Source organism: Grampus griseus (genome assembly GCF_964374135.1).
Source record: "Grampus griseus genome assembly, chromosome: 5".
Lineage (NCBI taxonomy): Eukaryota > Metazoa > Chordata > Mammalia > Artiodactyla > Delphinidae > Grampus > Grampus griseus.
The window spans coordinates 108,972,886-108,995,796 of record NC_138998.1 but is presented as its reverse complement, the minus strand read 5'-3'; the positions used below and the strand labels follow the sequence as shown (position 1 = coordinate 108,995,796).

At 38.2% G+C, this 22,911-nt stretch overlaps 1 long non-coding RNA gene across 2 annotated transcripts in view; it reads left to right on the top strand.

Annotated features, from left to right (window-relative positions):
* Window positions 1-22,911, top strand: part of LOC309823052 — a 206,260-nt gene that overhangs the window by 17,268 nt on the left and 166,081 nt on the right. For both annotated transcript variants that reach the window (XR_014296803.1, XR_014296804.1), the window contains exon 3: window positions 1,065-1,223. This is a non-coding gene — a long non-coding RNA (uncharacterized lncRNA). The remainder of the gene's footprint in view (window positions 1-1,064; window positions 1,224-22,911) is intronic.

The following is a 22,911-nucleotide window of genomic DNA, read 5'->3' as shown; positions in this document are numbered from 1 at the left end:
CTTCATTGCTGTGCGCGGGCTTCCTCTAGTTGCGGTGAGCGGGGGCTACTCTTCGTTGCGGTGCATGGGCTTCTCATTGCGGTGGCTTCTCTTGTTGCAGAGCGTGGGCTCTAGGCACGTGGGCTTCAGTAGTTGTGGCAAATGGGCTCAGGAGTTGTAGCTTGCAGGCTCTAAAGCGCAGGCTCAGTAATTGTGGTGCATGGGCTTAGTTGCTCCGCGGCATGTGGTATGTTCCTGGACCAGGGCTTGAACCCTTGTCCCCTGCACTGGAGGGTGGATTCTTAACCACTGTGCCACCAGGGAAGTCCCTAGCTTAGTTTTATTTTTAAAGACAGACAGAGAATGTCACAAACACCAGCTTTAGATAAAATCTACAGTACATTAGGCCTGGTGCTTCACCCACATTAAAAAGATCAATAACCAAGGTAATGGAGAGGAAGTGTATGTACAAAAGAGGAAAGCAGAAGGGAAATAAAATATTAGAAATGTATGAACAAGTGTACATTTTAGATTGCAAGTAAATTTAGCATTTAATTTATATAGTACCTGTATTGTGCTGTATTATTTCAAGGCTAATAGTCATCTCCTCAACTATGGTGTAAACTCCTTGAAACAGGCTTTGTGTTTTATAGTCCCTCTGTATTTCTTTTTTTTTTTTTCCCCTCTGTATTTCTTAACACAGGGCCAAGCCTAGTGCTAAAGACCCAATAAATAATTGTTGATAAATTGATTAAGCTCGTAATTCAAATTTGACAGGACACTGCAATGTTAGAATGTTCACTGCAAACAACACAGCCATTAGGGATTCAAACTGAGGTTATGTACAGCTTTTAGTTACCTCACGCTTTTTTATTTCTAATTTTAAGATTGCATTAAGTGCTACTGACTGAAATTTCTAAGACAATTTTCACTGCAGTTTAAAAAATATTTCTTGCCCATTTAAGTGTGCGCTTAAGTGTGTATTTAAGTGTGTACTTCTCTTTGTCTTCTCCTCTTCCTTTGGTTTTGTGCAAAAAGGAAAGGTACATTATATGCTCTTTAAGAATTGCTTTCTTTACTTTCAGACACACACTAAAATCCGATGAAGTGAGAAGACTACCTTTTTTGACAGTCCTTTCATCTTCACTCTCCAACTAAAGTTTGAGAGAAAGAATTATTGAAATTCAATAAAGAATTATGGCAATCCCAGCCTTCACTCCCCTTGATGCCCCATAGGAAGAGTGGTAAGTCAAAGACAGTCATAATGGCACACAGTTTTCATTATTACATGTTTCAAAGTTAGGGGAGAGAAGAGGATATATACTCTCTCAGACCCAGATCGGGTCACAAAGTTCCAAATAGTGATATGGTTATGGAAGGACTATCCTGTCTTCTATGGACCACATAGTATTCTTAGAAAAATTCCTAGAAGACCACTGACTTTTAGTTCTGTGTATTTAAGTGTCATTCCTTTGTTTTAGACATAGGTAATTGAATCTGTCTGTAACTCAGTTTGTGTCAGATTACTTTTCTGGAGTTGAGTGGGTATCAGAACCCAGCTCTTCTCTCATTGGGGCCTGTGGTGGTAGCTGTAATGCCCTTTTGAGACAAAGAAGGTGGCTTAAGCTATGCTTTCTAAGTTGGGAATTTTTTCTTTTAATTTTTTAAAAAAATTATTTTACTTATTTATTTATGGCTGCGCTGGGTCTTTGTTGCTGCTCACGGGCTTTCTCTAGTTGCAGCAAGTGGGGGCTACTCTTCTTTGCGGTGTGTGGGCTTCTCATTGTGGTGTCTTTTTGCAGTTGCAGAGCATGGGCTATAGGTGCATGAGCCTCAGTAGTTGTGGCACATGGGCTCAGTAGTTGTGGCTCATGGGCTCTAGAGTGCAGGGTCAGTAGTTGTGGCACATATGTTTAGTTGCTCCGCGGCATGTGGGATCTTCCTGGACCAGGGCTCGAACACGTGTCCCCTGAATTGGCAGGTGGATTCTTAACCACTGCACCACCAGGGAAGTCCAAAGTTGTGAATTATTTTTACACAGTCTTGTGATGAGGAGTATGATCTTTACAAAAAGAGTAATAATTTTTACTAAACAAAATATCTGGGTGTATTACTGGAGAAGGGTATCTGGTGATTGTGTTGCTGGTTATATACGATTCTAACCGAGGGGTATTGTTTTGAGAAAACTACTGCTAATAGACTCTGGACAAAGATTTTCAGTGCCACTAATCATTGAAAAGCTGCCAAGATTTCAATGTGTAGTAAGTGCCATATTAACTAATATTCTTGTTTACATGTGAATTTCACATAGCTTATCTTTTGGCTCATTGGACATAGGTCAGTGAAGAGTGTGCATAGTTAGCACTAGGAAGCTTTCCACCCTTTACGTCTTTAAGCTCAGTGAATCACTCTAACATCCAAATTGTCAATGCACTATTTATACTGTTTAATCAGGAATATAATTTCAAAACATCGAGTTTGCAGCACAACCATAGCATTGCAATTTAGCACTCATTTTGTTAATGTGCTTTGTATCCCATTGAAGTCTCATCTTTGTAACCCAGTGCCATATGTTACTGGTCTAGAGTAAAACTCTTAAGCAAGACAACATAAAAAAGAGTAAAATTACCGTGTGACGTGCTATTGGTTACCTACCAACAACCTGTCCCCTCTTCTTCTTCTTAATGAATCCCTAATTTTGTTCAAGTTTGGGAAAAATATGCTCAGGGAAGATGAGCCCCAGTCCCAGCCAAGGGTAGAAAAGATGAAGGATATAGGTCATAATCTCATTACCCTTTCACCAGGGATTCATTTGGAGTTTGTATGTAACTCAGTTCTTGCCAATAGGACCTGAAAGAAAATCTATTGTAAGGCTTCTGGGAAAGGTTTCTTCCTGATAAAAGAAATATACATGAGGAGAAAAACACCTCAATCCCCTTTCCTTTCCAGCCTTCCTATGTCATTATGAGGATTTAATGCATAGAGTTGCTGCTGCCTAGGGGCTAGGGATGAGGGAGATTGATGACATGCAGAACATAGCAAAGCCGAAGGTTAGAAAGAGCTTAGGTACCTTAAGGCATTGTTAGGCTGCTGAGCCAATTCTTAGATCTGCTTCTCTCTGGACTTCTTGCTGAATGTCATAATAAGTGTCCTTATTGTTTAAGCTGTATTTAGCAGGGTCTTCTGTTACTTACAGACAAAAGCATTCCAACTGATAAAAGAAGTTAGTTAAAAGAATGCAGTTCATACCAGTGTGGTTGTTTCTCTCACAGGCAAAGGCAAGGCAAAGAAAAAAAGGGCATTACTTGTTTACTAATGAGCTTTTTGTAGATCTGGTAGTTTAGAGCTTGAAATGCATTTCCCCCATAGAAATGTTATAAATGGTGTCTGGGTTCCCAAGGTAAGCCCATAAGGCCTATTTAATCCAATAATGCTACAAAATCTGTACAGTTGAGTAGAATTGAATCACCTTGGAAAACAATGTTTCCTTTGGGACAAAAATGAATTCAGGAAAAAAAAAATGAAATTCAGAGATTCAGCTTGGCAAAACAGAAAATCATCACCCCAACAGCAATAAGACTGAGGACTCTCCTCCTCTTAAGGACTAGGCAGTGGGAATAGTTATTAACCCATATCCCAAAAGGCAATGGTAATACCTGTTGCCTGGGAGTCAGCCTGAGAGAGGTCAAAGGCTACACAGTGATACAGGAGCAGGATAGAAGCTTAGAAGGGGTAGGGTTACATATTTTCTTTCCCCTTTACCCCCTAGTTTCAGGAGTTTACCTGCCTGTCTCTATTTCTATACCACTATACCTACTGTTTCTAATAAGACAATTCTCTCCCTCTCTTTTCCCTGAAACATTCATAACTTGTGCCACATTGAGGCAGAACAAATAGTATTATGTAAATATCGCTGCTTACCTGGTTTGGTTTATTCTGAACACCAGTGAGAGATATTGGCCGCTACTTAAAATATCTAGATATAAAAATAGCTGTTGGGGGGCGGTATTTAACTTGGGATGAAATGGCAAGACACTCTGTTGATTTTAAATTAATCTGTGCTTTGTTCTCCCCAGTAAAGTTGGAAGAGGTGAGAAGTCTTATAGCTCACTTCTCCCTAAAACTCGAGAATGTTGCCAGATTTTGTGTTCCAAGCTCTGAACTTCTTGCCTTGTGGAGTTTTTGACCACCATATGGGCAGGGCCATGTGCTGAAGTGCTTAGGACCCCTAAGGCAACTCCTACTCCCACTCTACTCTTTGTTGGTTTGTTTTCTCTTTAAGCCTAAATTTGTGCAAGGAAAAGGCAGACAAACTGAGAAGGAGAAAGACTTTTCAGGAGTTTTCTCAGAAAATTAGGAAGCAAATGATGATATGGGAGGCTTTTGTTGAATGACAGAAACCTGAGGCCTTTACCACCCTCAAGGCTTGACATGTGTCAAGATCTCTGATGGGATATTTGGAGTGGGGGATAGATTAATTCTTGTGATAGACAATAAAAGTTACTAAAATGATTACAATTGACCTTTGAACAACATGGGGGTTAGGGGTGCTAACCGTCTCCATGGTAAAAAATTTGACCATAACTTTTAGTTGGCCCTCTCTATCCAGTGTTCATATCAGCAGTTCTCATCTGAGAATTCAAACAACCACTCTTCACCTAGTATTATACTATTTACTATTGAAAAAATATCCCCATATGAGAGGACCCACACAAGTACAAACCTGTGTTGTTCAATGGTCAACTGTATAATGAAACTATGTACAGCTGACCACATGTAAATTACTCATAAAGGGTATGTATCTGATATGTCTCTGTGGACTTCTCTGATTTTTGACATTAATCACTGAGTCCTTGTGAATATAAGAATGATTTCTAGTATACCTCACTGAACGTCTCCTTTATGCATAACCCAGTATCACGTGGGTTCCTTAGGAACACCACTCCTTTGAGGATTACTAGAGATTTTTAACTGATGATAACCACAAGAAGTAAGAGGTAGGTATTAAGTAAATTGTTCCTCCCTTGCTATTTCAACATTCTTTTTCTTTACTTAGACCTTCACTTCTATCCCCTGTGTCTTAGTCCATTCAGTATGTTATAACCAAAATACCATAGGCTTCATGGCTTACAAACTATGAGAGAAAGTTATTTCTCACAGTTCTGGAGGCTCGAAGTATGAGATCAGGGTTCCAGAACAGTTGAGTTCCGGTGAGAGCCCTCTTCTGGGTTGCAGGCTGCCAACTTCTCCTTGTGTCCTGTCCTTGAGTAGAGGAAGCAAGATCTCTCATGACTCTTACAAGGGCACTGATCCCATTCATGAGGGCTCTACCCTCATGACCTTACTTAATCCTAATTACCTTCTAAAGGCCATGCTCCTAAAGTCATCACATTAGAGGGTAGGGTTTTACCATATGAATTTTGGGGGGACACAAACATTCAGTGTATAACGCCCTATAATTCCAGGAGCAGTGTGTCCTCTGCCACTAAAGAAAGAGACAGGAATTAGTTCCTTAGAGTTTTGAAAACTGATGAAAAAGAGTACTCTGTTACATCTTATAGAATTATACTTTATGCAAAAAGCTCAAGAAATACATTCTCACCAAAATACATGAGAAAATATTAGATGGGGGGAAGATCCCTAGTGAGGCTTCTCCAGGATCCCAGTTTCCTTATAGGAAACATAGTTGGATTCCTTGCTGGGTCCAAGGTGGAGCCTGCAAGGCTGGGGAAGTCCTCAGTGGGGATTTACCAATTGTAACAGTGTAATAGTTCTCTATTGCTATGTAACAAATTGTTTCAGACTCAGTTGCTTAAAACAACATGTATTTCTCATTTCACAGTTTCTGTGAGTCAGGAGTCTGGGCAAAGTTTAATAGGTCCTCTGCTTAGGGTTTCATAAGGCTGCAATCAAGGTGTCCAGTGGTCTGAATTCTCATTTGGGGAAGCATCCACTTTGAAGCTCATTTAGCTTGTTGGCAGAATTCATTTTCTTATAGCTGTATGACTGAGGCTGGCTTTGCCACCCGCAGGTCCTAGAGGATACTTGCAGTCCCTAGAGGCTCTCCACCCCAAGTAGTCCCTACCCCCAGTTCCTTGCCACATAGACTTCCTCAACATGCTGCTTACTTCATCAAGCCAGCAAGGAGACTCTCTTCGGTCTGCTAAAACGGAATCTTGTGTAATGTGATACAATCATGACAGCGACATCTTAACACTTTTACCATATTCCATTGGTTAGACTATGATACACATGTTCTAACACATTCACAGGGGAGGTTCCATAAAGGCATGGACACAAGCAGACATCAGGAAGTGGAAATTATTGAGGGTCATATTAGGGTCTGTCCACCACACCAAGGTCCTTAAACTCTAACCACACTCTAAAACTCTGAAATAATTACTTTATATGACTGTAAAAATTCTCTTTAGCATTTCTCCTAGATCTGGATTCTGGGTTCAATTTCTTACTATGTCATTAGCATCATCTCGTACCATCATATTTCAACAATATAATCCTGTACACAAATACAAATTAGACCAGGAGGATATTGGTCTTGCAAGGCTTTGCCACCACCCACAAGTCAGCCCTGCTTCTGAAAGCCAGGTGGAAAGAGGGAATACCCGAAGGGTCCAGTCAGCTCACTGCATTTTTTACTGACATAGAGTTACTATTGAATGTTCTTGTTTTTCTAGTGAAGGTGCATTAGATGGTTCAGATCTTTATGCAGACTATGCTGGTGCTCCATATTTGAGCCCCAAGGTTACAGCTTTCTGACACTCTTTCTAGAGTCATAGAGCAGGACAACCGTAGCCTTCCCTCCTTAAGAAATCCCACTGATCCCGGGTCAATACTATAGTCTCTCTCCCCCCAGCCCAACACCCCCCCACCCCAACCCCAGCAAATTCCCCTTAGGGTCTCTGGGATGTCAGCAGAATTTAGTCAGGTGTACTTCTCTCCACTGAAGAGCTTTCCTTAATTTCCAGTCTCAGGGAAAAGTGGTTGAGATTTTGCCTCCTCCATTCACCAAGGGTTCCTTATGCAAATTGGTGCACCCACTTCTGAGGCTCCGATTACCAAGAGTTAGGTGCAGCCCTGCTAAATCTACCAGAAGATTTGTTCAGTGAGGAATGATTTTATGCCTTACATTTTCATAACTGCACAGAGTAGAGAAGAATGCCTTTAAGATGAATTTTTTTACCTCTTCCTAAACAGAGAAGCAGCTGGTACTCTGCTCTGTAAAACAAATTAAAGCCCTGCCTCACCAGTCATTCCAGGCACCCATTACACTGGTATTTTATTATACACGTCTTCAAAGCAGTCTTTAAGTACTGAGTCTTTATCAGTTGAATACTATGGGACGTTTTACTCTTCTCCGTTATGCTCTGCCAGATGCTGGCTGGAACTGTGTGATTCTGCAATTCTCTTGTCCTTCCATTCCCAGAAATCTTTGTCTGCTTTCTTATGCATGTTGTGGCTATAGGAGTAAGTGTTTCAAGGTCTCTTTGTTGGGAAAAGCCTAAACTGAAAACAGCTGCCCCACTGGGCAGAAACAAGGAGGCCATGGCATTTCCTATGTAGCATGTTAAACAGTCATTTCACATGTTATTGTTTAACTTTTTCACACAGCCCCAATATCATGTGTGTTACTCAAGCACATGGGAATTTTGAGATTTTTCTAGAGCCTTTAACAGTGAATAAGTACAAGGAAGTAGGACATGGAGGTTAGGTAAAATTTTTTCCCTGCTTTGCTATTTATACTTTGCTTTCTACCTATGCCTCTCCGTGAAAACCCATAGAGGCCCAAATTTTTCCCTATTTGAATCTATGGAAGATATGAACATTAATGATAATTTTTGAGTACTAAAGTTAGATGAGGTTAAATTTCAGAAAAATCTTGACTGATATCTTCTTAGACATTTTATTATAGCAGAGAAGATCTAGTACCTTGAGGTGAAGAAAAAAAAAGGAAGGAAAGTGGGACAAGTGTCTGAGTTTGGGAGGTTACCCCTTTCCTCATAAGAGCAGTGCGTGAGCACTGAGAGACTGGGATTATCGAACGTAAACAGTTATTATTTGTGTCTTCCTTGCAACTGTTAAGTCTCATATTGTTGGGTGAACCTGGGCATAAGAGACAGTAACAGGAAGTAATAGTTGAGTGGAGCAGAAATAGAAATCAAGAGAAAAATCCTAAAGCCGCAACAGAGAAAAAAGGAGAGATTGAAAGTTCCTGTAGGTACTGCTCTTCACATGTGAGATAGCTGTTATGATATAGCTAATTATATATAAAACATTCACACACACACACACGCACACACGCACACACACACACGCGCGCACACACACCCATTGGAGACTGCCGAGGTATTATTTTGGCTGACATAGCTAATGCAACTCGTAATGATCAGGGTTTTTAGTTACAGATGACAGAACTCTAGCTAATGAAAGCAGAAAGTGATTTATTAAAAGATAATGGTAGCTCCTAAATCACTGGGAGGGCTGAAAAAAAAAAGAGACTCAATGCTGAATGCTATGACAACTCCCACAACCATACCATAAAAATGGAGTACCCAGACAGCTGTTGCCTCTTCTATAATCAGAAATTTCCTGAATCAGGAAGCTGCTCTTATAACCACTTGCTCCAGAATAGCCAGCTCTGCCAGAAACCATATCAGTAATAACGGCAGACCAGTGATATGCATATTATACTGCCTGTTTTTCCATGTGACTAAGTTCTAAATTAGGAGCTTTTGCCAGTATGACTGGATGGGTAAACCTAATTCACATCTTGAAGCTTAGTCACAAGGAAACCTGGGAAATATTGTTTTTTCTAATTCTCTCAGCATCTACATGCTAGGAATTAGAACAAGTGTTGATCAAGACACTACTGTATTCTGCTACTCTATTGAACTTAGTAGATAACAAAGACTCCTTATTCAAAATGGAGGAATGGCTGGTGAAATTTAAGTAAAAAGATGACAACAAAACAAAACAAAGTAAGCTCTAAAGTGACCTCCCAGTATTCACATCCTTGTATATACCTCTCCCATATTTAATCATTGCTGGTCAGTAAGATCAAGAGAATATGGTGTGTTACTTCTAAGACCATGTCATAAAGACACTGCAGTTTCTGCCTTGATCTCTTGGATTGCTTGCTCTGCGGAAAACCAACCTCCACATTGTAAGACACACAAACAGCTCCTTGGCGAAATCCATCTGGAGAGGAGTCAACTTACCCACGTCAACTTGCTAGCCATGTGAGTGAGCCATCATGGAGGTGGGTTACCAGCCTCAGTCAGGCCTCTGGATAGCCCCAGCTGACATCTGACCGAAACTTCAAGATTCTGAGCTAAAACACCCAATCCAGCTTTTGTGAAGTCCTGACAGAAATGGTGAGATAAATAGATGATGGCATAGCAACCATATATTATTAATATATATATTTTTTATTATTAATATTTTAAACCACAACATCTTGGGGTGATTTGTTACCTAGCTAAAGATAAGTAATACAAGCATTTTACATAGTGAGGTCAGGAAAGCCTCCCTAAAGAGATGATATTTGATATAAACTGAATGAAAAGTAACTAGCTATTTGATACTTAGGAAGTTAAGTGTTCCAGGCAGAAACAATAGCAGGTAATGACCCTAAGGTTGGGAAGAACTTGGCTTTTCAAGGAACAGAGGAAGATGTGTATGTGTAGAGCATAATGTGTGTGATTGGGGGAGGATGAAATGGGAAGAGGTAAGTAGGAGCCAGGTTCTTTAAAATATTGTAGCTCATAGTAAGGAATTTGGATATATTTTTTTAAGTGCAATAGGAGCTATTAAAAAGTTTTAATCATCTTAGTGACATGAGGCAAGAATGGAAGGTAAAGGAGTTGAGACTTCCTGATATACTCAACCAAGAAGTTTTCTTGTGATAGAGGAGCATATATTTGATCAAGCAAGGTTTTTTCTTTTTTAAAATGGGTACAATTAAGGCCTGTTTGTATGCTGATGCAAATGGTTTTAGAGTGAGGGAGAAATTAATGGTGCAGGAGATCAAAGGGATAATTGCAGAACAATTGCCTTTGTATAGACAAGGGGGATGAATTGGGTTGACAACAGGAGAGGCTGTTAACTCAGTAAGAGCAAAGATAGAAAAGAGGCCAAATACACGGGGACATTGGCAATTAGACTGGGGAATTTATAAAAATGAGGTGATTTTGTCAGATTGCATCTATTTTCTCAATAAAAAAAATAGAAACATTTTATTTTCTCAATAAAATGTTTGGTTTGATTATGAGTTTAAAGTGGGGATAGAGGAAATTTGAATAAAGATGAAATAGATATTTGTGTTGCATGTCTGAATAAGTGGAACACAGTTGGAATTTCTGTTTCTTTCCACTTCTAGGGGAAACAACAAAAACAAGAAAGAGTAAAACAAGTTGTTATATTTAGTCCAGAAAAGCATGGCTGGTGGCACGGGAGGATAAAAGGGAAAGAAGAGAGTGAACTAAAAGAGAAGCTGATCTTATTTTATTCCCCCTAGATTCTAGAATTTTAGACTTAAATGGAAGCTTAGATGAGTATATTTAGACAAGAGCACAGTCTTTGCAATGTTCCCTTGTCCTTTCAGTTCTTTTTTGTTTGGTTGTTCCACGTATTTATATTTATAAAATGAATTGATAATTTCTGTTTTTATCACTGGTGGAACCAATATGGTCATAACTAAAAAGTTGGGACTTTCACTCCAACAATAGGCACCAATGATTATCTGGTTGGATTTACTCATTCACCAAAATTGACTAAATGGCTACTTTGTCCACTGCAGTGTTCTAGGTCTAGGTGATAGGAAACAGCAGTGAGTGAAGAAGACAGACAAGCTCTCAGTCCTCCTGGGTCCTTTATCTACCATGGAGATAATCCATACACTACTATGCACTGTGGCCTTCATTTACCCTGTAGATAATCAGGAATGTTTTCAATCTTTTAAAATAAAACACTTTTACTATAAAACATGCTTCTAAGGTGCACCTATAGTTTAGTGTTAAGTGTGTGGTCTCTGAGCCTTACAGGGTTTGAATCCCTTAATCTCTCTGTGCTTTGTTTTCTCATCTCTACGGTTGGAACAATGATAGAACACATTTCATTCATTTCTTGACATAATTAAATGAACTTTTACACATGAAATGCTTAGTGCAGAGCCTGGTACATAGTAAGTGTTATATAAGTAGTTCTTATTAATTAATATGAATGTATCTTCTTCATATTAATTGAAAAGACTCAGGCTTCTCAGGTACATTTGAATCTTGGTTTAAACCAGACATAATTTAGAAACTAAATGATCTGACGTAACACCCTCCCCACTCACATAATTGCATAAGGACTTCAAAAGCAGATATTTGTGTGTGTGTATGTGTATATATTTGCACATTTCACTGCTCCTGTGGAAATTATATATTCACTAGAGGAATCAGATACTGGTTATGACATTACTTTTATTCTGATGAAGTTTATTTTCACATTACAACTTTAGAACTCTATTTTACAACTTAATACTAAAATTTCAGTTAGTGCTGGAACTAAAAACATCAAATCAAAATCAAAGAACCCAAGATTGGTTCAAGATGGTGGAGTAGAAGAACATGTGCTCACTCCCTCTTGCGAGAGCACCGGAATCACAACTAACTGCTGAACAATTGTCGACAGGAAGACACTGGAAATCACCAAAAAAGATACCCCACATCCAAAGACAAAGGAGAAGCTACAATGAGATGGTAGGAGGGATGCAATCACAATAAAATCAATTCCCATAACTGCTGGGTGGGTGACTCACAAACTGGACAACACTTATACCACAGAAGCCCACCCACTGGAGTGAAGGTTCTGAGCCCTACGTCAGGCTTCCCAACCTGGGGGTCCGGCAACAAGAGGAGGAATTCCTAGAGAATCAGACTTTGAAGACTAGTGGGATTTGATTGCAGGACTTCAACAGGACTAGGGGAAACAGAGACTCCACTCTTGGAGGGCACACACAAAGTAGTGTGTCCATTGGAACACAGGGAAAGGAGCAGTGGCCCCATAGGAGACTGAACCAGACCTATCTGCTATTGTTTGAGAGTCTCCTGCAGAGGCGGGGGATGGCTGTGGTTCATCGTTAGGACAAGGACACTGGCAGCAGAAGTTCTGGGAAGTACTCCTTGGTGTGAGCCCTCCCAGAGTCCGCCATTAGCCCCACCAAAGAGCCAGGTAGGCTCCAGTGTTGCGTCCCCTCAGGCCAAACAACCAACAGGGAGGGAACCCAGCCCCACCCAGTAGCAGACAAGGAGATTAAAGTCTTACTGAGTTCTGCCCACCAGAGCAATAGCCAGCTCTACCCACCACCAGTCCCTCCCATCAGAAAACTTGCACAAGCCTCTTAGACAGCCTAATCAACCAGAGGGCAGAGAGCAGAAGCAAGAATAACTACAGTCCTGCAGCCTGTGGAACAAAAACCACATTCATAGAAACATAGACAAGATGAAAAGGCAGAGGACTATGTACCAGATAAAGGAACAAGATAAAACCCCAGAAAAACAACTAAATGAAGTGGAGATAGGCACCCTTCCAGAAAAATAATTCAGAATAATGATAGTGAAGATGATCCAGGACCTCGGAAAAAGATCGAGGCAAAGATCGAGAAGACGCAAGAAGTGTTTAACAAAGACCTAGAAGCATTAAAGAAAAAACGCCTAGAAGAATTAAAGAACAAACAAACAGAAATGAACAATACAATAACTGAAATGAAAAATACACTAGAAGGAATCAGTAGCAGAATAACTGAGGCAGAAGAACCAATAAGTGACCTGGAGCACAGAATGGTGGAATTCACTGCTATGGAACAGAATAAAGAAAAAAGAATGAAAAGAAATTAACACAGCCAAAGGGACCTCTGGGACAACATTAAACGCAACAACATGCGCATTATAAGGGTCCCAGAAGGAGAAGAGAAAGATAAGGGACCCGAGAAAATATTTGAAGAGATTATAGTCAAAAACTTCCCTAACATGGGAAAGGAAAGAGCCACCCAAATCCAGGAAGCACAGAGAGTCCCAGGCAGGATAAACCCAAGGAGAAACACTCCAAGACACATAGTAATCAAACTGGCAAAAATTAAAGACAAAGAAAAATTACTGAAAGCAGCAAGGGAAAAATGACTAATAACATACAAGGAAACTCCCATAAGGTTAACAGCTGATTTCTCAGCAGAAACTCTAGAAGCCAGATGGGAGTGGCATGACATATTTAAAGTGATCAAAGGGAAGAACCTATAACCAAGATTACTCTACCCAGCAAGGATCTCATTCAGATTCAATGGAGAAATCAAAACTTTACAGACAAGCAAAAGCTAAGAGAATTCAGCACCACCAAACCAGCTCTACAACAAATGCTAAAGGAACTTCTCTAAGTGAGAAACACAAGAGAAGAAAAGGACCTACAAAAACAAACCCATAACAATTAAGATAATGGTCAAAGGAACATACATATCGATAATTAGCTTAAACATGAATGGATTAAATGCTCCAACCAAAAGACACAGGCTGGCTGAATGGATACAAAAACAAGATGAATATATATGCTGTCTACAAGAGAACCACTTCAGACCTAGGAACACATACAGACTGAAAGTAAGGGGATGGAAAAAGATATTCCATGCAAATGGAAATCAAAAGAAAGCTGGAGTAGCAATTCTCATATAAGATAATATAGACTTTAAAATAAAGAATGTTACAAGAGACAAGAAAGGACACTACATAATGATCAAGGGATCAATCCAAGAAGAAGATATAACAATTATAAATATATATACACCCAACACAGGAGCACCTATATACATAAGGCAACTGCTAACAGCTATAAAAGAGGAAGTCGACAGTAAAACAATAGTAGTGGGGGACGTAAACACCTCACTTACACCAATGGACATATCATCTAGACAGAAAATTAATAAGGAAAAACAAGCTTTAAATGACACAATAGACCAGATAGCTTTAATTGATATTTGTAGGACATTCTATCCAAAAACAGCAGATTACACTTTGCTCTTGAGTGCACACGGAACCTTCTCCAGGATAGATCACAACTTGGGTCACAAATCAAGCCTCAGTAAATTTAAGAAAATTGAAATCATTTTAAGCATCTTTTCTGACCACAACGCTATGAGATTAGAAATCAATTGCAGGGAAAAAAACATAAAAAACACAAACACATGGAGGCTAAACAATACATTAGTAAATAACCAAGAGACCACTGAAGAAATCAAACAATAGCTAGGGACAAATTATAACAAAAACAGGACGATCCTAAACCTATGGTATGCAGCAAAAGCAGTTCTAAGAGGGAAGTTTATAGCAATACAAGCCTACCTCAAGAAACAAGAAAAATCTCAAATAAACAATTTAACCTTACCCTTAGAGGAACTAGAACAAGAAAAACAAACAAACAAAACCCAAAGTTAGTAGAAGGAATGAAATCATAAAGATCAGAGCAGAAATAAATGAAATAGAAACAAAGAAAACAATAGCAAAGATCAATGAAACTAAAAGCTGGTTCTTTGAGAAGATAAATTAAATTGATAAACCATTAGCCAGACTCATCAAGAAAAAGAGGGAGAGGACTCAAATCAATAAAATTAGAAATGAAAAAGGAGAAGTTACAACGGACACCCCAGAAATACAAAGCATCCTAAGAGACTACTACAAGCAACACTATGCCAATAAAATGGACAACCTGGAAGAAATGGACAAATTCTTAGAAAGGTACAACCTTCCAAAACTGAACCAGGAAGAAACAGAAAATATGAACAGACCAATCACAAGCACTGAAATTGAAACTGTGATTAAAAATCCTCCAACAAACACAAGTCCAGGACCAGATGGCTTCACAGGTGAATTCTATCAAACATTTAGAAAAGAGCTAACACCCATCCTTCTCAAACTCTTCCAAAGTATTGCAGAGGAAGGAACACTCCCAAACTCATTCTATGAGGCCACCATCACCCTTATACCAAAACCAGAAAAAGATACTACAAAAAAAAAAAATTTCTGACCAATATCACTGATGAACATAGATGCAAAAATCCTCAACAAAATACTAGCAAACAGAATCCAACAACACATTAAAAGGATCATACGTGACAATCAAGTGGGATTTATCCCAAGGATGCAAGGATTCTTCAGTATACCCAAATCAATCAATGTGATACACCATATCAACAAATTGAAGAAGAAAAATCATATGATCATCTCAATTGATTAAGATAAAGCTTTTGACAAAATTCAACACCCATTTATGATAAAACCTCTCCATAAAGTGGGCATAGGGCTTCCCTGGTGGCACAGTGGTTGAGAGTCCGCCTGCTGATGCAGAGGATACGGGTTCATGCCCCGGTCCAGGAATATCCCACATGCCGTGGAGCGGCTGGGCCCGTGAGCCATGGCCACTGAGCCTGTGCGTCCGGAGCCTGTGCTCCGCAACGGGAGAGGCCACAACAGTGAGAGGCCCGTGTAATGCAAAAAAAAAAAAAAAAAAAAAAAAGAAAGTGGGCATGGAGGGAACCTACATCGACATAATAAAGGCCATATATTAACAAACCCACAGCAAACATCATTCTCAATGTTGAAAAACAATGTTGAAAACATTTCCTCTAAGATCAGGAACAAGACAAGGATGTCCCATCTCACCACCATTATTCAAAATAGTTTTGGAAGTCCTAGCCATGGCAAACAGAGAAGACAAAGAAATAAAAGGAATACAAATTGGAAAAGAAGAAGTAAAACTGTCACTGTTTGCAGATGACATGGTGTACTATACATAGAGAATCCTAAAGATGCCACCAGAAAACTACTATAGCTAATCAATGAATTTGGTAAAGTTGCTGGATACTAAATTAATGCACAGAAATTTCTTGCATTCCTATAGACTAATGATGAAAAATCTGAAGAGAAATTAGGGAAACACTCCCATTTACCACTGCAACAAAAAGAATAAAATACCTAGGAATAAACCTACCTAAGGAGGCAAAAGACCTATATGCAGAAAACTATAAGACAGTGATGAAAGAAATTAAAGATGATACAAATAAATGGAGAGAGATACCATGTTCTTGGACTGGAAGAATCAATATTGTGAAAATGAATATACTACCCAAAGCAATCTACAGATTCAATGCAATCCCTATCATATACCAATGACATTTTTTATGGAACTAGAAAAAAAAATCTTAAAATTTGTATGGAAACACAAAAGACCCCGAAAAGCCAAAGCAGTCTTGAGGGAAAGAAACAGAGCTGGAGGAATCAGACTCCCTGACTTCAGACAAAGCTATACTACAAAGTAATCAAGACAATATGGTACTGGCACAAAAACAGAAATATAGATCAGTGGAACAGGATAGAAAGCCCAGATATAAACCCACGCACCTAAGTGGTGCTGGGAAAACTGGACAGCTACATGTAAAAGAATGAAATTAGAAGACTCCCTAACACCATACACAAAAATAAACTCAAAATGGATTAGAGACCTAAATGTTAGACCAGACACTATAAAACTCTTAGAGGAAAACATAGGAAGAACACTCTTTTACATAAATCACAGCAAGATCATTTTTGATCCACCTCCTAGAGTAATGGAAATAAAAACAAAAATAAACAAATGGGACCTAATGAAACTTCAAAGCTTTTGCAAAGCAAAGGAAACTACAAACAAGATGAAAAGATAACCCTCAGAATGGGAGAAAATATTTGCAAATGAATCAACGGGCAAAGGATTAATCTGCAAAATATATAAACAGCTCATGCAGCTCAATATTAAAAAAGCAAACAACCCAATCCAAAAATGGGCAGAAGACCTAAATAGACATTTCTCCAAAGTAGACATACAGATGTCCAAGAAGCACATGAAAAGCTGTTCGGCATCACTAATTATTAGGGAAATGCAAATCAAAATTACAATGAGGTATCACCTCACACCAGTTAGAATGGGCATCATCAGAAAATCTACAAACAACAAATGCTAGAGAGGGTGTGGAGAAAAGGGAACCCTCTTGTACTGTCGGTGGGAATGTAAATTGATACAGCCACTATGGAGAACAGTATGGAGGTTCCTTAAACAACTAAAAATAGAATTACCACATGACCCAGCAATCCCACTACCTGGCATATACCCTGAGAAAACCATAATTCAAAAAGACACATGCACCCCAATGTTCATTGCAGCACTGTTTACAATAGCCAGGTCATGGAAGCAACCTAAATGCCCATCGACAGACTAATGGATAAAGAAGATGTGGTACATATATACAATGGAATATCACTCAGCCATAAAAAGGAACGAAATTGGGTCATTTGTTGAGACGTGGATGGATCTAGAGACTGTCATACAGAGTGAAGTAAGTCAGAAATAGAAAAACAAATATCGTATATTAACGCATGTATGTGGAACCTAGAAAAATGGTACAGATGAACCGGTTTGCAGGGCAGAAAATAGAGACACATATATAGAGAGCAAACGTATGGACACCAACGGGGGAAAGTGGTGAGGGTGGGATGAATTGGGAGATTGGGATTGACATGTATACATTAATATGTATCAAAATGGATAACTAATAAGAACCTGCTGTATAAAAAAATAAATAAAATTCTCAAATTCAAAAAAAAAGAAAAGAAATTAAGCATAAAACTTGATAATTTATCTTGTAAAATATTAAACTGAATTTCAAAATGTTTGTTTATTGAGAAAAAAATCACTATTTTTTCACATTTCTAGCTAGGGTCTTTGGCTGTGAAGGTATATATATCTATGTATAGATATAATTGTATATATATTTCATTACATTTGTAATTCATTATATACAGATAAATTTTCTTGTAGACAGAATGGACTGATTAACTTTTAATTAATATTGAGGAGAAGAGTATCTGAGCTATTTAAACAAATTACTTTTCAGACTATTGTCCAAAATTAAGAAGGATTTAAACAATTCTACTGTAAACCATTTTCCGTATGTTTTTTTTCAATTTAATGATAAATCAGATTTACTATAATAAGTAAGATCACTCTATGCTTCATACTGAGAAATCTAAAATCTAAAAACTGAAAGGTGAATATTTCAGGGCTCTAAAATAAGTATAATCAGTAAAAACTGTACTCCAGATTTATTATTTCTGAATCTCTTTCATGAGTATCTGTGTCTCCTGATGTTCCTGTGATATTGTTATTGATGTCCAGGCCTAGACTCTTTCATTGAAAAGTATAATATCTGTTATAAAAACTATGTTTATTTTTATACATGCTTTTGACACAATATTGTTTAGGTTCTTATGTTTTCAATTAAAGATACTACTTTGCTAAGTATAAAAAAAAAAAAAGACTGTATCTGGCTGTCAATGGATAATATGTTCAATAAATATCAGTATATCTGCTGCAAAAAAAAAGAAATAAACAACCCCCACAATCAATGGCTGCATAATTTAACGTATATGTTGTTCTACAAAAGCAAATAGCATGAACATCAGGAAGTCTCCCCATTAACACCATCCTTCCAAGTATAACTGCTTCACTCATATTTATGCATTTACATCCCTACCCATGATAAACAGGTATAAGTTGTTTCCATTTAAGCCTGTACAGATCAATTATTTAGCTTTTTGCAGGTTTCTTTTAAACACAATTACCTTGAGGAAGAAAGATGAGTTTATGAAAGCTTCTAAGGAATTTATGCAAAAAAGCAAAAAAAAAAAAAAAAAAAAAAAGGTGCCCAATTGCCTTTCATTTTTAGAGTGCTTATTTTTTTCTCTATATTTAAAGCCTGCATTATGCCATCAATCATTCTGTAAATTAAACCTTTTGATTCCTAGTAGCATTATGCAAAGCTAGCTTATTGTACCTATTTGCAAATACACTATATTAGTGAATGCTTTCTTTTTCTTTTCCCAAATTGCCAAAATGTGTCACAACATACAAAGAACATCTTAAATGTTACCAAAATAGGAAGTTTTGTGTAAGCTGTGATAAGCACAATATATGGTATAGTCAGTCACTCCAGGTGCCCAAAGAGATGCAGAACATGAAATGAAAAAAAAAAAAAAAAAAAGTGAAAGCAGTCTGAAAAAGTTAAAAGCACAAAGCACAATATATAAATATTATGGAAAAGTCACCTAGGTGCACCTACTTATTGAAGGACAACTACTGAACATGAAGGAAGTTTGATGAAACTAGGCTTTAGGGAATTTTTCACAATCCCACCCTTTTCTAGCTCCAAAAGTAACTTCACACTTCAGATCTCTTAGGTCCTATAAGGTGGGCAAGAGACTTTATGGGACAGATTTTCAGAAACAGAACAGAGGAAATGGGGTAAAGCTGAGTTGCTTAGATATTTTGGACTATTATGTCACAAATTTTGAATTATGGTGGCATAACCCTTCCTCCTTTATTCTATTAATTGTATTTAAATAATTGTATTTATTTGGGACAACACAAAGTCTCAGTGATAGGGCAGAACCTGAGGAGGGGAGGTGGACTTTACATAGCTAAGATATTTCTATATCTCCTTACCTAGGCATTAACCACTATCTTTAATAAATAGAAAATTTTAATTTAAAAAAAAATGACTTGAAAAGGCATTAATACTATTTGTGCATAGGGAGTGGAGGTCTGCAAGGGGCCAGGGGATCAAGGAGTAAAAGAAAAAGGGAGCTGAGTGTGGACAAGAAAAGAATGCTCTTTCCTCTAAGAATTTAAGAAGGAAATTTAGGATTTAGGTTATGTTACCCATTCTAAAGCATTGTTCGTTTAAAGGTGCATTGGTGGAGTCAGTATGCTCTCAAATACAAACGCATTGTACAGACACAGAAAATATCTATGAGAAAATACCTAAGAAGCGTTATCAGACAGCTATTATTAAAATAAAAATGCAATTCTGGGCTTCCCTGATGGCGCAGTTGTTGAGAGTCCGCCTGCCAATGCAGGGGACACGGGTTCGTGCCCCTGTCCGGGAGGATCCCACGTGCTGTGGAGCGGCTGGGCCCGTGGGCCATGGCTGCTGGGTCTGCGCGTCCAGAGCCTGTGCTCCGCAACGGGGTAGGCCACGGCAGTGAGAGGCCCGCATACTGCAAAGGGGAAAAAAAAAAAGAGATTTGGATTATTTATTCATGAAAGTCAGGAACAATCTAATATTCAATATCCCTATCTATCTATCTATCTATCTATCTATCTATCTATCTATCTATCCTCCTGGGTGGTTTGTTCATTCGCTCTACAGTATTTACATTTCTATAGCCTTTTGGAATTTTCATAGCACATCTCTTTATCTCACCTCCTTTAACTCTCAGAGACACTGATGTGGTCCTTTTTTGAGAAGAGTGTGAGAGGAAAATATTTAAGCTCAGGATATGAGATTTACATTACACAACGGAAAAGTGTGATGATAAAAATATAAATTCATAAACAAATTACTGATGGTTTTAGGATCTTCAGATTTTTTTTTTTTTTTTGCGGTACGCGGGCCTCTCACTGTTGTGGCCTCTCCCGTTGCGGAGCACAGGCTCCAGACGCGCAGGCTCAGCGGCCATGGCCCACGGGCCCAGCCACTCCATGGCATGTGGGATATTCCCGGACCGGGGCACGAACCCGTGTCCCTTGCATCGGCAGGCGGACTCTCAACCACTGCGCCACCAGGGAAGCCCCCCTTTTTTTTTTTTTTTTTTTTTACAGACTGTGTGTATGTGTGATTTCAGTATAGTTTTAACAATTGTATTGCACATGTTCAAATCTAATTGTCTTTAAAAAGTTGCTTTTGTCTACAGAGAAAAAAAAGCATGTCGGGATGAAAATAGATACTGGATATAGGTGTTACTTGGGTTCCACAAGTGAACTTGGGGTCCTTTATATTAATATACTTGTTCAATACTAACTTAAGGGAGATACACAAATTCACACTGCAGAAAAAGCTGCTTTCAATGAGGTCTATACAGTTGATGGATAGAATGCAAAGGAAAGAGAAGATTTTAGTCTCTGGGGCATAGTTTGTAGAGATTTTGATCCCCACAGTCCTGGTTCTGGCCTTACGAGTTCTCCAGCGGGCCACAGCAGCACCGCCAACAGCCCCCAGCTGGTCTTTTTTTTGGTCTTGAACCGTATCTGTCTGTTTACCTTAAAGTATAGTGTACAGCACAAATATTACCATTTTAAGATAGGAAAACATCGCCCTAAGGAGCTATGACTTTCTAGGTCTGAGAATTGCTTTGCGTTTCTCTCCGTAAAGAAATAGACTTTGATTGTACTCTTTGTCATTTCTATGCCTACATCTATTTCTATCTTTATTTTAATCTATATCTATGTATCCTACGAATATTTCTTGAGCACACACAATATACCATACAGAGTACAAAATAATCAAAATCTGATTTTGATGAATGCTATGCAGACAAGGAAAATATAAAGTGGAAACATAATTTGCAACAAATAATGACTAGAAGGTTTGTCTGAGTTATACAATATTTATTTGTTATGAAGTGAATCTTTTGATTCTTTTTTTTCAAAAATGCATCTCTTCTTTCTTTCTGTGCTGTAATCTAGGTAAGTTTAATTTCCTTGCCCTTCCTCTTCTAAATGTGAAAATTTATTTCTTGTTCATGTTTATGAAACTGGAGAACAGGAACTGGATTATCTGTTACTCTTAATATTATTGGTTTAAGAGATCCTCATCTTGTTATTTCTAAGGAAAGAATTAAAATATCTTAGTATTTCTGTTTGTGAAGATTTAAAAGCTATTTCCCTTGAATGCTGTTAGATACGACAAAGGAGCTAACTGCTTAATTCCAGGGGTCTGTTATTATTTGTAAACTGGTTCTTAAATAAGGATACTTACAGATGCCTCTTGCTCCAGATGGTACCATTTAACTGCCTGTGTTACTCATGAGTGGTTTTCTGCTTTAGCGTTAAACAAATACTTAACACAGCAATCCTGTTATCAAGAATTCTCTCTTAAAATTGGGACAGAATCCTAAAGTGCTGCATGAAGTGGCAGCACAAGCAATTTCCTTCAGCATGGAACATATGGGTTAAAAATAAATGGAGCATGAATGTACCGGTGGGGATAAAAAAGAACTGTAGCCAAGTGGAAAGAGAAAATGTCTCTGGATTTAGCCTGAAGATCTGAGTGCAAATCCTTGCTCTGCTACTTATTAGCTTGGTGATCTTGACAGGTCTCAAAAAGGTAAGGATGAGGTCATCCTTTTCACAGGATTTGTCTGGGGACTAAATAAGACAGTATTGTCCAACACTATCTCTGGTGAATGTTAATAGATATTACCAGGAAAAAAGAAAAAGTGGCTATGGTTGCACCCATCTGAGAAATGTCAAGTTAAACCAGGAAACAGGTTTCTTCAGTGAAAAGTCTTCTCAGTCTTTAAGATGCTAATATGTTTTGTGAATTTCCAAAAAGATATAATGTGTCATTATGTTTCCTAAATTTATTTTATTCCCAGCCAGCACTCTTGTTGGAAAGATATTCCCCGGAACACATTTTGCGAAACGTTACTCTACTCTTTAAAGTGCTTTTCAAGTGTAAGCTGTTAAAAATTTAGTTGTTGACAGTAGACAGTAATCTGGGACCTGTACATTACTAATTTGTGTTCTGAAGGCCTTTCTTATCTGATTCTTAAAATTAATCTATTATAAATAACATTTTAAAATAAATGGGAAATTATGGTACACTGTACATCAGATATTTAAAAATAAACAAACAAAGAGCAAAAGAAATAAAAACAAATTGGGGTCCACACGTTCAGAGACCACTAGCTATACTTCTCAGTTTTATATTTAAAACATAACCAGATAGATATTTTGCCTCTTTTATGGGATTTTTACTGGAATTTTATTAGTACAGCTTAAACTGAAGCTCTGTGA